This window comes from Neovison vison, chromosome 9, assembly GCF_020171115.1.
Source record: "Neovison vison isolate M4711 chromosome 9, ASM_NN_V1, whole genome shotgun sequence".
NCBI classification, from domain to species: domain Eukaryota; kingdom Metazoa; phylum Chordata; class Mammalia; order Carnivora; family Mustelidae; genus Neogale; species Neogale vison.
In genome coordinates, this window is record NC_058099.1 from 55,753,786 (window position 1) to 55,770,050 (window position 16,265).

Below are 16,265 nucleotides of genomic sequence, written 5' to 3' on the forward strand. Positions count from 1 at the left end.
TTGGTGTGCAGAAACTTTTGATCTTGATGAAGTCCCAAAAGTTCATTTTTGCTTTTGTTTCCTTTACCTTTGAGGGGCACGTCTTGAAGAAGTTGCTATGGCTAGTGTCGAAGAGGTTACTGCTTATGTTCTGCTCTAGGATTTTGATAGATTCCTGCCTCACGTTGAGGTCTTTTATCCATTTTGAGTTTATCTTTGTGTATGGCATAAGAGAATGGTCGAGTTTCATTCTTCTATACATAGCTGTCCAATTTTCCCAGCACCATTTATTGAAGAGACTGTCTTTTTTCCACTGGATATTTTGTCCTGCTTTGTTGAAGATTATTTGACCATAGATTTGAGGATCCATATCTGGGATCCCTATTCTGTTCCACTGGTCTATGCATCTGTTTTTGTGCCAGTACCATTCTGTCTTGATGATCACAGCTTTGTGATAAAGCTTGAAATCAGGCAAAGTGATGCTCCCAGTTTTGTATTTCTTTCTCAACATTTCCTTAGCAATGTGGAGTCTCTTCTGTTTTCATACAAATTTTATGATTGTCTGTTTCAGCTCTTTGAAAAATGCTGGTAGAAATTTGATTGGGATGACATTGAAAGTATAGATGGTTCTAGGCAGTATAGACATTTTGACAATGTTTATTCTTATGATCCATAAGCATGGAATGTTCTTCCATCTTTTTGTGTCTTCTTCAATTTCTTTCATAAGTGTTCTGTAGTTCCTTGAGTACAGATCCTTTACCTCTTTGGTTAGGTTTATTTCCAGGTACCTTATGGTTCTTGGTGCTATAGTAAATAGAGTTGATTCTCAAATTTCCCTTTCTATATTTTCATTGTTAGTGTATAAGAAGGCAACTGATTTCCGTACATTGACTTTGTATTCTGCTACATTACTGAATTGCTCTATGAGTTCTAGAAGTTTGTGGGTGAAATATTTTGGGTTTTTCATGTAAAGTATCATGTAAACTGCAAAGAGAGAGTTTGACTTCTTCATTGCTAATCTGAATACCTTTTTTTTTTTTTTTTGGTGTTGTCTGATTGCTGTTGCTAGGACTATGTGGAACAATAGTGGTGAGAGTGGCATCCTTGTTGTGTTCCTGATCTCAAAGGAAGGCTGTCAGCTTTTACCCATTGGGAATGATATTCACTGTGGTTTTTTATAGATAGATTTTCTGAAGTTGAGGAATGTTTCCTTAATCCCTATACTTGGAAGCTTTTTAATCAGGAATGGATGCTGTGTCTTTTCAAATGCTTTTTCTGCATCAGTTGATAGGAACATGTGGTTCTTCTCTCTTCTGTTACTGATTTGTTCTATCACATTGATTGACTTGCAAATGTTGATTCATAATTGCATCCCATGGATAAATCCCACCTGGTCATGGTGGATAATCTTTTCAATGTCCTGTTGGATCCTGTTATCTAGGATCTTGTTAAGAATCTTGGCATCCATATTCATCAGGGATATTAGTCTGAAATTCTCCTTTTGAGTGGGGTGTTTGGTTAGTTTGGGGACTAGGGTAATGCTGGCTTCATAAAAAGAGTCTGGAAATTTTCCTTCTCTTCTATTTTTTTGAAACAGCTTCAGAAGAATAGGCATTATTTCTTCTTTGAATGTTTGTTAGAATTCTCCAGGGAATCCTTTAGGTCCTGGGCTCTTGTTTTATGGGTGGTTTTTGATCACTGTTTCAATCTCATTATTAGAATTGGTTTATTCAGGTTGTCAGTTTCTTCCTGATTCAGTTGTGGAAGTTTATAGGTTTTCAGGAATGCCTCCATTTCATCTAGGTTGCTTAACTTATTGGCATATAATGTTGATAATAATTTCTGGTGATTGTTCTATTTCCTTGATGTTATTCGTGATCTCTCCCTTTTCAGTCATAATTTTATTAATTTGGGTCCTCTTTCTTTTCTTTTGGATTAGTGTGGCCAATGGTTTATCTATCTTATTGATTCTTTCAAAAAACCATCTTCTCATTTTATTGATGTGTTCTACTGTATTTCTAGTTTCTATCTCATTGATATGTGCTCTAATCTTGATTATTTCCCTTCTGCACATGGAGTTGGCTTAATTTGTCATTGATTCTCCAGTTCATTAAGGTGTAGAGAGAGTTGTATTTGGGATTTTTCAATTGTTTTGAGTGAGGCTTGGGTGGCTATGTATTTCTCCTTTAGGACTCCCTTTGCCATATTCCATAGGTTTTGGACTGATGTGTCTTCATTCTGATTGGTTTCCATGAATTGTTTAAGTTCTTCTTTGATTTCCTGGTTGACCCAAACATTCTTAAGCACAGTGGTCTTTAGCATCCAAGTGTTTGAATTCCTTCCAAACTTTTTCTTCTGTTTGAGTTCCAGTTTCAAAGCAATGTGGTCTGAGAATATGCAGGGGATAATCTCAATCTTTTGGTATCAGTTGATCCCTCATTTGTGAGTCAGTATGTGTTCTAGTCTGGAGAAACTTCCATGTACAGTAGAGAAGAATGACTATTTTGTTGTTTTAGGGTGGAATGTTCTGTATTTATCTATGAGGTCCCTCTGGTCCAATTTGTCACTCAAAGCTCTTGTTTCTTTATTGATTTTCTGCTTGGATGATGTGTCTATTTCTGAAAGTGGCCTGTTAAGATCCTCTACTATTAATGTATTCATATCAATATGACTCTATCTTGATTAACAGTTGGCTTATGTAGTTGACTGCTTCCATGTTTGGGGGCATACATATTTACAATTGTTAGATCTTCTTGGTGGATAGACCCTTTAAGAATAATGTAGTGTCTTTCTGTATCTCTGACTACAGTATTTAGTTTAAAATCTATTTTATCTGATATGAGAATCACTACCCCAGCTTTCTTTGAGGCCCATTGGCATAGAAGATGCTTCTCCAACCCTTCACTTTCAGTCTGGATGTATCTTTAAGTTCCAAATGGGTCTCTTGTAGCAGTCTATGGATGGGTCCTGTCATTTTATCCAATCTGCAACCCTGTGCCATTTTATAGGAGCATTTAGGCTCTTTTTGTTGAGAGTGATTATTGAAAGATACATTTTTATTGGCATCATGTTGTCTGTGAAGTTCTTCTTTCTATAGGCTGTCTCTGTAAATTTCTGTTCTATGACACTCTTAGGTTCTTTCTCCTTTTATAGAATCCCCCCCTTAATATTTCTTATAATGCCGGCTTGGTAGTCCCATACTCTTTTAAACCTTGCCAGTCTTGGAAGGTCTTTATCTCTCCATCCATTTTGAATGTCAGCCTTGCGGGATAATGTATTCTTGCCTGCATATTCTTCTCATTTAGTGCCCTGAATATGTCTTGACTGCCCTTTCTGGCTTGCCAGGTTTCCGTGGACAGGTCTGACATTATTCTGATGGATCTTCCTCTGTACATAAGGAATCTCTTCCCCCAGCTGCCCTCTGAAGCTCTTGTCCAAAATTATGATTTGTCAGTTTCACAATTAAGTGCCTTAAGGTCTTTCTAGATTTGTTGATCATCTGGGGTTGTCATTCTGCCTCCAGGAAACAAATGTTTGTTCCATTCCCAGACTGGGAAAATTTTCACACAGAATTTGTTCAACTATATCTTCTGGTCTTCTCTCTTTCTCTGCCCCCTCAGGGATCCCAATAATTCCTAAATTGGAACATTTAATGGTATCATTTATTTACCTAATTATGTTTTCATGGCTTCTAAGCTGTTTGTTCCATGCCTCTTCCTAATCCCTTATCTCTATCATTTTGTCTTCTAGATCACTAATTCTATCATCTGCCTGAGTTACCCTGCTGTTAGATTATTTAGATTAGATTGGAACTCATTGACAAAATTTTAAACTTCTGCCCTGGTGGCTCTCACTTCTGCCCTTAGAGATTCTATGATGTCACTAATGGTTTTCTCCAACCTAGCCATTTCCTGGATAATGTTACCCTTAATTCTCTTTCAGAATACTGTTTATGTCCATACCTAATAATTCTGATGGAGAGGACACAGTCTCTAAATTTTTCCTCTGTTGGGTTTTCCTCATCTTAGTCATTTTGGGATTTGAGGGGATATATAGCTAAATATATCAACCATAATCCAGGTAAAGTACACCCTGGAAGGTTTCAGAGCAATTGGAAGCACCAAAATGAAAGAAGAAAAGAGAGAGAGAGATAGAAAGAGAGAAGAACCGAAAAAACCCTGTCAGAATGAGCCCCAAAAGTAAGATTTATAAAGTATATAAATAAAAACAGACAAACAAAAAGGCTGACAAAAGTCGATGACAAGAATGAAAAAAAAAAAAAAGGAACCCAGTCAAAATGAACCCCAAGAATAATATTTATATAATACCAGGAAAAAAAAATACAAATACACAGATACACTGACAGAAGAAAAAGATGGGAAGGTGGTTATTCATCCTTGATGTGTGCAAAGAAGTTTATTTTGGTTCTTCCTGGATGTATCTTATTATCTTTGTAAAGGACTCAACTTTCCATTAAATATTCTATTAAAACTGGTTTATATATAGTGTAGTATTGAATAGGGAAAAAGGATTTCCTTGAAGCTTATATCTATATGTATTTAAAAAAAAAAAAAGAGGGATGTCTGGGTGGCTCAGTGGGTTAAAGCCCCTTCCCTCAGCTCAGGTCATGATTCCAGGGTCCTAGGATTGAGCCCCACATCAGGCTCTCTGCTAAGCAGGGAGCCCACTTCCCTTCCTTTCTCTCTGCCTGCCTCTCTGCCTACTTGTGATTTCTGTTTGTCAAATAAATAAATAAAATCTTAAAAAAAAAGAAAAGAAAAGAAAAACACAGGTATATATATGAAAAAAGTTCAAGTTAAAAGGTTGTTATAGAGTATGTTGTACTAAGCCTTTAGTTGTCATGGTGGTAGTTAAAAAAGCAAGAATTGTGAGAATGAATTTAAAAAATTAAATAAAACCTTGTATCTATGAAATATACAGTTTTAGGGCAATACCAAGAGCTTAATATATTGTTTTCTCCTGGTATTGGAGTTTTACAGTTTTATGGGGAACTTGTGGTGGTTTTCTTCTCATTCTTTTGGCTGGCTTTTTGGGGGAGGGGGCTGCCATGTTGTTTTCCAGTCAGTCTTACTTGGGTTGAGTCCTCCTGCCCCTTATCAAGAGGCTGGGGTCTGTGGAAACCTATTTTTCAGGCTTTTGTTCTCTGGAGGTTTTTGTTCTTTGGAGGGTTTTTTTTGTGGCATTTTGGTGGGCTAGTGGAAAACAAACTGCACCCAGACCTTCGTCTGAGAGAGAAGCCTCAGTTTGTTCCCCTCTGGGTAGTCCAGAACACACAGATTTTGCTCTGCAGACTCCACTAAACTGTACAACCTCCCACAGGCAGTGCATGTCCCCAGCCACCATCTCAGGCCCCGAAGCACCTGCTTGTTTCTGTACCTCCCTGCTACTGCAAGCAATATTGGTCCAAGGAGTCTGCTTTTGGTGCCTGCCTTTGCCTGGACTGCTGTCTGGGTTCCAGACCTCATGGTTATACATGCCCAGAGATCCTGACCAGAAGTGTGCTGAGTTCCTTCAGTCCTGGGCTGGGAAAGTCCAGACTCTCAGTTGCTCCTAGAGACCACTGGCTAGTGCCCGCATGGAGCTTTCTCAGGTGCTGGTGGGGAGTGGGTCAGACGCCATTCATGCAGTTCACACAGAGCACAAAAGGCTGTAGTTCTAGGGAGCACAGGCTGACGTCATTACCAGATTCCCTCATGCACCCAGCAGAGGGGTAGTGTGCAAGCCATGCAACCCTGGGGGTTCAGGGACAAGAAACCGGAGGCTCCACCACACTGTCTCTGGGATGGGTGGTTGTTGGTGGTGCCCATCCTGGGACAGTGGGCTTAGGCCCATGTCCATGACCGCCCAGTTCCACCAGTTACCCCTTAAGACCTTTTGTGCTTTTTGAGTGCTTTTAACCAGACTTCAAGTTAATGCTGGTCCCCAATCACAGGGCACTTTTGCATTGGGGTATTACCTTCCAATACCAATGGGGTATTACTTTTCACTTCTGGTGGTTCCCCTTCCCTTCAGTTTATCGTCCATTATCACTTTAAGCGTTCTCACTCTGCTTTACCTCTCCACTGGTGTCTTCTGCCCACACAGAGATCCAGAAGTGTATAATCTTACATCTCAGGCTGATTTCATGGGTGTTCAGAGTGTTCTGGTAGATAATTAGCTCACTTTAGGGGATCAGTTGAAACAGGGTCTCCTACTTCTCTGCCATCTTGCCCCTCCTTGTCACTGCCCTTTTGAAGTGGGAGTAGTGATTCATGTTACTTCATGTTCTCAATCCATTATTGTTTTTTAATCCTACCCTATCAGGGGTGCCTGCATGACTCCATCTATAAAGCATGCAACTCTTGATCTTGGGGTTGTTGATTTAAGATCCACACTGGGTGTAGAGATTAGTTTAAAAAATCTTTAATCCTACTCTATCAAACAGTTTTTTCCAGTCTGATATTTTATTTTGATTGACATTTGTTTGGTTAGATTAGTTCTTTAAATAATCTTAAATAGGCAAGAGTATTGCCAGAGTTCTTATAAAACTGAACATCTTTCTCTGAGGTATTTACATGTGAATGATAATTTGTCAGGTACAGATCACTTAGATCCTAAACTTTCCCTCTCAAAATTCCAGTGTCTTCTTAAGTTCCATGTCAATAAATAGAATTTTAAATCCAGGGGCACTTGGGTAGCTCAGTCCTTGGGCATCTGCCTTTGGCTCAGGTCATAATCGGAGGGTCCTGGGATGGAGCCATGCATTGGGCTTTCTGCTCAGCAGGAAGTCTGCTTCTCTTTCTCCCACTCCCACTGCTTGTGTTCCCTCTCTCACTGTGTGTCTCTCTGTTGAATAAATAAATAAAATATTTAAGAAAAAATTAATTTTAAGTCCAGTCTTTCTTTCAATCTAATTAATTACTACTACTACCACCACCACCACTACTAGTACTACTAGAACTACTACTACTACTACAGTAGAAAAACCACTTTTTCTTTATAGGTGATTTAGGTTTGTTTTTGCTGTTGTTAATCTTGTTGAAATTCAAACATTTTTTCCTACCCAGAATATATCTAGAGAGGAAAGTGCTTTTGTAATTTTTTCTCCTGTCAAACACCAAACCCCTTCAAACTTCAAACTCATATTTTTATTCAGCTCCCTGATAGTAAACATAAAGTGTATCACCTCTAGAAGTGAATCAGCTGTATTTGCAGCATCTGCCTCTTACTAACTCTGTGGCAAGTTATTTACAATTCCCTGCAAGCTTCCTCTCAATAGCTATTAAGTATATGTAAGATTGTATATTATACAAATTTCCTGGGATTAAGTGAGATAATGGAAGATCAAATCACAAATGATTCATACATGGTAGTGGTTATTATTTATGATTATTGGTTTTGATTCTGTTATTCATTGTTTCTTCCACTGAAAACTTATAATTCTTAGGATTCTATCATTTTCTTAGAATGTCTATCACTATTTTATCATTCATCTATTATTTTCTTATATGTAATTTTCCCATTCATTGTGAGTGAGATTATTAAGTGTGGTCTCCAAATAGTCATTTTACTTACCTCAAAATTTATTACCTCCGGGGCGCCTGGGTGGCTCAGTGGGTTGAAGCCTCTGCCTTCGGCTCCGGTCGTGATCCCAGGGTTCTGGGATCAAGCCCCGCATCGGGCTTTCTGCTCAGCAAGGAGCCTGCTTCCTCCTCCCTCTCTCTCTGCCTGCCTCTCTGCCTACTTGTGATCTTATCTGTCAAATAAAAATAAAAATAAAAAATTTTTACCTCCAAAGAAGTTTTTAATGTTTATTTTCTAGTTTAAATTTCTTCTCTCTTGATTTTCCTTCCTTCCATCCCTCCTAATTGCCAGCTTCCATTGCATCTCTGCTTTTATTTCAAGGTGTTCTTTCTTTATAGGTCCCTAGTCTTGTACAGAGAGAATTTTTGAAAGATATGAGCATCCTCAAAATCATCAAGGCATTGTCTCCTTTTCTCTAGTTTCTGTTCATAGCTCTGCTATTGTTTTTGTTTTCATTTTTGAATTCAGAGAATTAGTTCTGATGTAGCTCAGGAGCATAGTTACCACCACACAGTACCTTCCTCCTTTCAGACTTCGATAAAATGGTCTGGTTGATATAGAAAATCTTTACTTGCAGGTCAAAATTTATAAGTTGTGTTTAGAGTAATTTGAAGTACTTTACTGGCCTAAAGTTAGGTCTCTGTTTCTCCTACCATTTTGGCTTTTTGGTTGAGCTAGAGAGCCAGATGCAGTTTTAAGTTGTATTTTATGACTGCCCTACTCTCAGAAATTTAAGCATGGTCTCAGCACTCTTCATGGTGCTTTCCCTACAATATGTATGCATTTCAGGAAGTAAGGAAGCACTGCATATGCCTATTTCCTGCACTGATGTATGCTGGCAGTCTCCTAATGCCAGTGAGAAAAGAGCTGTTGACAAAAGTTGGAGACAGAACTTTTAACACTCATGGGATAAAATGACAACTTCTGTGTGCTTGAAGGAAAGTTGCCTGTTTTTCCTTCTCTTCTAAATTTTAGCTTCTAGTTCTCACAGTTTGGTAAAGTCAGATGTATTGTCATAGTCTTTTCCTACTTTCTTCTTGGCAACTATTCTGGCTTGTTAAGATTTCAGTTGAATGTAGGATACTATTGGTATAATTTTTTCCTGTTTTATTTTTGGATGTCTGTTCAGCTTCATAAGACTATAATTGCATGTGATATGTCGTTCAAGAATATACTTTTAAATTCAACTTCATCCCAAAGGCCATTTGTTTAAATTCAGGATGAAATTTTACATATGTCATTCTTCTTCTTCTTCTTCTTTTTTAAAATTACACTAGACCTTTTTCTTTTTCTGTATTTAAGAGAACACTTGGTAAGAAGAATATCAAGCTCATATAGTCTGTCAGTCCACTAATTAAAGTTTTTCTCTTCAAACATTCCAGACTATTACAACTTGATATTCTACAACTAAATATTCCTAGGGAAATATTCCTACAGGAATATTCCTGCAATTAAATTCCTAAGGGAAATGCTCAGCCCATTTATAGAAAAGATTGTTAAATATTTCCAGTAACCATATCTATTTATCCATTGTTCTCTCTCTCTCTCTCTCTTTTTTTAAGTAATGCAACATTTCCTCCCTATTCCCTGATCAAGATTTAGTTAAGAATGTGACTGTCCACCAGAGACCATTTCTCAGACTTCATGGCATCTTTCTGAGGAAGTGTGAATAAGTTAAGGCTAGTGGAGTGCTTATGAAAGGGAGGAAGGCAATCTCATAGCTTTATATACTTACATGTTTCCTCTGTTTCCCTCCCCCCACCTAATGTTATGAGAACCAATCCTGGAGGCTTCCAACTTTAACCCCAAAGACACATATAATACCCTGAGCAATGAAAGAAGAGAAATATAGAAGGCTATCAGCCCCTGCATGACCTCAAATATCCAAGGCACTTAGCCATTGTAGCCTAGTCATCAATGGACTTTTTTATGATGAAGAAATAAACTTCACTCTCATTTAAAGCTCAACATTCTGGTGCTGTTTTTATTGTAATAGCTTTCACTGTAACTTAACTAATACAAAGTACTTCTACACAGTATGCTGTTAATTGAAGAAAAAAAAAACAACACAGTGAATGACTCATAAATTTTTACATACTGCTTTCATAAGAGCAGGCTCACGATTACTAAAATCTCTTCACAAGAAAGCTCTAACAACTTCCAAGAGTTTACATTGCTTTCAAGACTTTCATAAGTAGGACATCAAAAATGAACAGTGTTTCTGCTTGTTTGTTGTCTGTTGTTGTTTCTAATGAAGGAATGTAGCCACATCTGTTTTTTATTTCTTGGCAACAAGATGGTTGACAGGAAAACACTAAGTGAAATTCAAACCCAACCAGGCCTCACAACAGCATGATGTTTTTAATGAAAAAAAAAAAAAAAAAGTCAAGGGATTAGAAAAATGGAAAAGAACTAGTAGTCTTTTGTCAATGGGATCTTCTATTCTCTTTCAGACCTCCCATACTCAGAGGGATATTTTAAAAACTGAAAAAAAAATTTTTTTTTTGCCCTTTGTAATAGCATAAGCATCACTTTTTAAGATTGGCCTGACATCCTGTAACTTCTCTTTTTTTTCCATCCAGTGGAGATGTGAAGTCAATGGCAGCCTCATAGCTTTTTACTGAATGTCTTTTGAACATGGACTGTATCAGTTTCCTATGGAGTTTCACAAAAGAGAAATTTTGGAAATGAGAAAAGCCTCTGGCATGTTAGGAACAGAAAGGAACATATATGCTTCAGAAATAGCAAATGGCTTGCCTGCCAAACCAACCCTGTGGTGCACATGCTTCTTATTACAGGCCTGCTTTCCCAGAAATGCAAAGCAGAGAGAAAACCAGTAGAGTCCGTTCTGGCTTAAATCTGTGTCCCCTGAATCTGTGCTAGAAGAAAAACCCATGACCTCCATATCTCAGTGAAAACCTTATGCCTCATTGACTCTCATTTTAATGCAAATTTCTATGTCCTTGCATATAAAGGCAATATTTTGAAGGCTTTATGAAACAAACAAGGCATTGCAGAGTAAGTATGATTGGTTATTTTGTATCATAAACATGAATAGTATGCTGGAACACAATTTTTAAGAATAATAAGCACTATGTAGCATGTTCTGTGCTAAGAATTTGACATATTGTTATTAATCTTAAGGATTCTAGGATATACAATGTTATCTCCATTTTACAAATGAGAAAACTTGAAGTTCATAGTCCCAAGGGAATATAGCTAGTACTGGGCAACTAGATTGGAGAGCAGTCTTGTGGAACTGAGCCCTTGAACTGTAGAATCTGTTACCTCATGGTGATCTGTATGAGAATGGAGTTGAATTATGCAATACCCAGTTGGTGTCTGAAAATTGTTTGGTGGGGTAAACCCATACCTGCACACACATTTGTAATTGGTACTAGAATCACTTTTAGTATCTAAGTACTAAGTGCCAATGCCACGGAAGAGGACTAAGAACTTTTTTTTTTTTTTTTAAAGAGCATGATCAAGAAGTATACTACTGTAGACATTTTCTCCAATACTTTGAGCTGAAGTTTTGAACTGATGCCAACAAAAATCACACCAACCTTAAAAGCTTACCAGACCATAAACTATTTATGAAATCTGGCATTAAGAATTATCCTTAGGCTCATGAATAGGAAGAATAAACATCGTTAAAATGTCTATACTGCTTAGAGCAATCTATACTTTCAATGCCATCCTGACCAAAATTTTGCCAGCATTTTTCAAAGAGCTGGAACAAACAATCATAAAATTTGTATGGAATCAGAAGAGACCCCACACTGCTAAGGAAATGCTAAAAAAGAAAAACAAAACTGGGGGCATCACATTGCCTGATTTCAAGTTTTATCACAAAGCTGTGATCACCAAGACAGAATGGTACTGGCACAAAAACAGATGCATAGACCAGTGGAACAGAGTAGAGAGCCCAGATATGGACCCTCAAATCTATGGTTAAATAATCTTCAACAAAGCAGGACAAAATATCCAGTGGAAAAAAGACAGTCTCTTCAATAAATGGTGCTGGGAAAATTGGACAGCTATGTATAGAAGGAAGAAACTCGACCATTCTCTTATGCCATACACAAAGATAAACTCAAAATGGATAAAAGACCTCAATGGAGGCAGGAATCTATCAAAATCCTAGAGAAGAACATAAGCAGTAACCTTTTCGACACTGGCCACAGCAACTTCTTTCAAGACATGCCCCCTCAAAGGCAAAGGAAACAAAAGCAAAAATGAACTTTTGGGACTTCATCAAGATCAAAAGTTTCTGCACACCAAAGGAAACAGTCAACAAAACAAGGAGGCAACCCATGGAACAGGAGAAGATATTTGCAAATGATACTGCAGACCAGGGGCCAATACCCAAGATCTATAAAGAATTCCTCAAACTCGGGGTGCCTGGGTGGCTCAGTGGGTTAAGCCACTGCCTTCAGCTCAGGTCATGATCTCAGGGTCCTGGGATCGAGTCCCACATCGGGCTCTCTGCTCGACAGGGAGCCTGGTTCCTCCTCTCTCTCTCTCTCCCTGCCTCTCTGCCTACTTGTGATCTCTCTCTGTCAAATAAATAAATAAAATCTTTAAAAAAAAAAAAAAAGAATTCCTCAAACTCAACAAACACAAAACAGATAATCACGTCAATAAATGAGCAGAAGACATGAACAGACACTTCTCCAATGAAGACATACAAATGGGTAATGGACAGATGAAATAATGTTCATTATCACTAGCCATCAGGGTGATTCAAATAAAAACCACATTGAGATACCACCTTACACCAGTTAGAATGGCCAAAATTAACAAGACAGTAAACAACAAATGTTGGAGAGGATGTGGAGAAAGGGGAGCCTTCTTACACTGTTGGTGACAATGCAAGTTGGTGTAGTCACTTTGGAAAACAGTGTGGAGATTCCTTAAGAATTTTAAACTAGAGCTTCCTTATGACCCTGCAATTGCATTACTGGGTATTTACCCCAAAGATACAGATGTAATGAATAGAAGGGCCATCAGTTCCCCAATATTCATAGCCACAATGGCCACAGTCACCAAACTGCGGAAAGAGCCAAGATTCCCTTCAACAGATGAATGGATAAAGAAGATATGGTCCATATATATAATGGAGTATTATGCCTCCATAAGAAAGGATGTATACTTCACTTCTATATTAACATGGACAGGACTGGAGGAGATTATGTTGAGTGAAATAAGTCAAGCAAAGAAAGTCAATTATCATATGGTTTTACTTACAAGTGGAGCATAAGGAATAACATGGAGGACATTGGGGAATGGAGAGAAGTGAGTTGGGGGAAATCAGAGGGGGAGACAAACCATGAGAGACTGTGGACTCTGAGAAACAAACTGAGGGTTTTGGAGGGGCAAGGGGTGTGTGTTGGGTGAGCCTGGTGGTGGGTATTAAGGAGGGCATGTATTGCATGGGGCACTGGGTGGGGTGCCTAAACATTGGATTTTAGAACACACACACACACACACACACACACACATACACACACAAACACACATACACACACACACACACACACAGAAAAATAAAATTAAATTAAATAAAAAAAGAAAAAGAACTATCCTTGGTAATTTTTTATCCTTAGTAACATCATTTTATCCTCTACACTTTGCCTCTTTAAAAAAAAAAAATCCCCAGAATACCAAAAGTCAAAAAAGCACAGTAAGGAAAAATGAAATTATGACAAGATAGACCATTATGACATGAAACAGAAACAAACAAACAAATCTAAAATAACATCTTTCAGAAACATTTGTTTCAGCTTCTCAAGAGAAAGTAGAGTTCTCTAAGCTTAAGAAGGCAATGCTGACTGAACAAAAACAGTAAAAACAAATGAATGAGGACTGCTTTTTTTGTGAGGCAACTGTAAGGGATAGAATCCTGGAAGCATCTTGCATAACTTATTCCTGACTTTCTTAGCAACGGAGTGAAGGCAGTCACAACTGCCAAGCCAGAACTTCTGGGTTTTTGAGTCAAAGCCCAGCTCTCAGCAAATTGATTTTGGTTTCAACTAATCACCTGGCATTGGAGGCAGATGAAGATAAATTAAGCCTTTTGAATTCTGGATATGGGATCTCATTCTACACATTAAAAAATGATACACTATTTCAGATAACATTTATGGAAAATGGTTTACGCATTCAGAATATATTTTTATCATTTTGGACCTCCTTCCAATCTGTTTGAAACCTTTCTGGTACCTCCCAACCAATGTCCAATTACTTCATTTTGCTTTATGGTCACCTAGTCTTTTATTTTTGTCCACTGAATAATTTGAGGTAGACTTCCTGGAAAGCTAATGGCCCATGTATTAAGTTTCCCTTATACTCTCTTTCTTCTATGGAAAATACCTTTCTAAGTCATAAGCTAGATTAACTGTTGCACTTTGTGTCATTATATTAGCTTATTAAATGTCACTATGTTTATAGATTTGACTAGAGAAACAACTGTCTAATTATGAAAATAATGTAAGAGTGGAATAAATAAGATCCTTATACTTCAAAATGTTATCATTTGCAGCCTTTCTCATGACAATCGGAGAGGTATGAGAAAGCTATGTCACAAAAGTATTTGAAATCTTTTATGTGCCATGTTTGTTAAGAGAATTTCCTGTCTGAACACCGAGCACAAATCATACAGAATCAGATTATTTCTCTTTCAAATGATGCTCAGAAAACCCAGAAAACTCAAGATTTAATTTGTGAGAGGAGGAAGCACTGTGAAGATGGAAGCAGAATTTGGAGTGCTACAGCCTCAGGCATGAATACCAGCAAGCACCAGTGTTGGAAGACACTGGGAAAATAGTTTCCTCTGGAGAGGAGCAAGCCTGCTGATAGATGCTTTCAAACTTTGGCCTCCAGAACTGGTGCATCTTGCCTGGATCATGGTTGAAATATTCAGCTATGCATCCCCTCAACCACCTTTCACCAAAATTACCAGGAGTAGTAACACCCAACAGAAGAAAAAATCAGAGACTGTGACCTCTGCCACAGAACTATTGGATATGGACATAAATAATATGTTGGAATGGGAATTCAGGACAATTATTATCCAGGCAATGACTAGGATGGAAAAGACGGTTAGTGGCAACATAAAATCTCTAAGAGAAGAAGTGAGGGCTGATTGGGCAGTATTAAAAAGTGATATCAATGAGATCCGATCTAATCTAATCTAAATACTCTAACAGCTAGGGTAACCAAGGCAGAAGATCAAATTAGTGATCTAGAAGACAAACTGGTAGAAAAGCAGGATCAGCAGGAGGCAGTTTAGAAGCCAGGAAAACAAAATTAGGGAAATAAATGATCCCATGAAACATTCCAGTGTCAGAATTATTGGGATCCATGAAGGGATGCAGAAAGAGAGAAGACTAGAAGATATAGCTGAACAAATCCTGGATGAATATTTCCCTAATCTGGGGAATGGAACAAGTGTTCATGTCCCAGAGGCAGAAAGGTAACCCCCAAAATCAACAAGTCTATAAAGACCTCCAGACACTTAATTGTGAAATTCACGAATTATAGTTTCACAGAGGAGGTCTTAACGGCGGCCAGGGGGAAGAGATTCCTTGCTTACAGAGGATGGACCATCAGAATAATGTCAGACCTGTCCACAGAAACCTGAAGCCAGAAAGGGTTGGCAAGACATATTCAGGGCATTAAATGAGAAGAACATGCAGCCAATAATACTTTATCCAGCAAGGTTGACGTTGAAAATGGATGGAGAAGTAAAGAGCTTCCAAGGCTGGCAGGGTTTAAGAGATTACATGACCATCAAGCTGGCACCACAATAAATATTAAGGGGGGGTTATATAAAAGAAGAATGAACCCAAGAGTGACATAGAACAGAAATTTACAGAGACAACCTATAGAAAAAAGGACTTCACAGGCAACATGATGTCAATAAAAAAATTATCTTTCAATAATCACGCTCAATGTGAACAGCCTAAATGTTCTTTTATTTTCTGTTTCTCTGAGTTTGGCTTTTTTTTTTAAAGATTTCGCATGTAAGTGATATTATACAGAATGACTTACTTATATCCCTAAGGTTCATTCAAGTTGTCACAGATCATAGGATTTTCTTCTTTTTCATAACTAAACAATATTCCATTGTGTTACACTATGGAGATTATCATTCAGTTATGAAAGAAAAGGAAATCATGCTGTTTGTAGCAACTCAAATGAAAATGAACCTTAATATATATTGTGGGTGTATATATATAACATTAGTATATAGTATATTATAGTATATAGTATATTAGTATATAATATATATAGTATATAAGAGTATATAGTGATGAAGTTCTAGAACACAGGTGAGGTTCGGTGGGGTGAGGTCTGGAGCCAATGACCAAGAAAGAATTCTTGAGACATCTTTGGTGCAAAATGGTGGTTTATTAAAGCACGGGGACAGAACCTGTGGGCAGGAAGAGCTGCAGCTGCCCCGGGTTGTGAGGGATGGCAGGCTATGTACCCTGCAGTTGGGGGAAGGTGAGGGAAAGGGAGGTTTCAGCAGAGCTTTCATATGCTAAAGCGGGCCTACAAGGTTTGATCAATGTTGTCTTTTGGCAAGCCATTAACATCAAGATAGTTGGGAGATTCCTGTCTTGCAGGATTGTAATCTCTGCAAGTTACCTATTTGTTTCTGAGGAATATTATACATATTACCGAGGGAAGCAAGT